The 394-nt window shown below is 35.3% G+C and overlaps 1 protein-coding gene across 1 annotated transcript in view; it reads right to left on the bottom strand.

Moving 5' to 3' along the window:
• Positions 1-394, bottom strand: part of LOC110464758 (vacuolar protein sorting-associated protein 13A-like) — a 46,625-nt gene that overhangs the window by 9,163 nt on the left and 37,068 nt on the right. The gene's annotated exons all lie outside the window — the stretch shown is intronic.

The following is a 394-nucleotide window of genomic DNA, read 5'->3' as shown; positions in this document are numbered from 1 at the left end:
AATTCCACAACTACTGGTATACCAACAAATGTTATCTAATTGTCCGGTAACCCAACAACAGACCACAAATGTCACCAGGAGATTCAATCAACAAGAGTACTGCGGGGCGGAACAATATACGCCCGTCGAATGCCATATAGTGTTAAATACTTTCTTGCATTGAAATAAGATCTGCATCATTCAAAGAATGGTTAGCTGAGATGCTATAAAAATGTAGGAGAAAATCTCTGGATAAAAAATCAAATACTGAAATAAACAAAGGGCAATAACTTTTGCAAAAATTGTTGAATCAAAATTCTTTTCAAGGAAACACAACAACACATCATGATTATTTAGCCTACTAAGTTTCAAAGAGATCCGTTGAGAAATGTAGGAGAAGATTGCCGGACAAAAT

This window comes from Mizuhopecten yessoensis, unplaced genomic scaffold, assembly GCF_002113885.1.
Source record: "Mizuhopecten yessoensis strain PY_sf001 unplaced genomic scaffold, ASM211388v2 scaffold11031, whole genome shotgun sequence".
Taxonomy (NCBI): domain Eukaryota; kingdom Metazoa; phylum Mollusca; class Bivalvia; order Pectinida; family Pectinidae; genus Mizuhopecten; species Mizuhopecten yessoensis.
The sequence above is the reverse complement of the archived record's forward strand: the minus strand, read 5'-3'. Positions and strand labels throughout refer to the sequence as shown.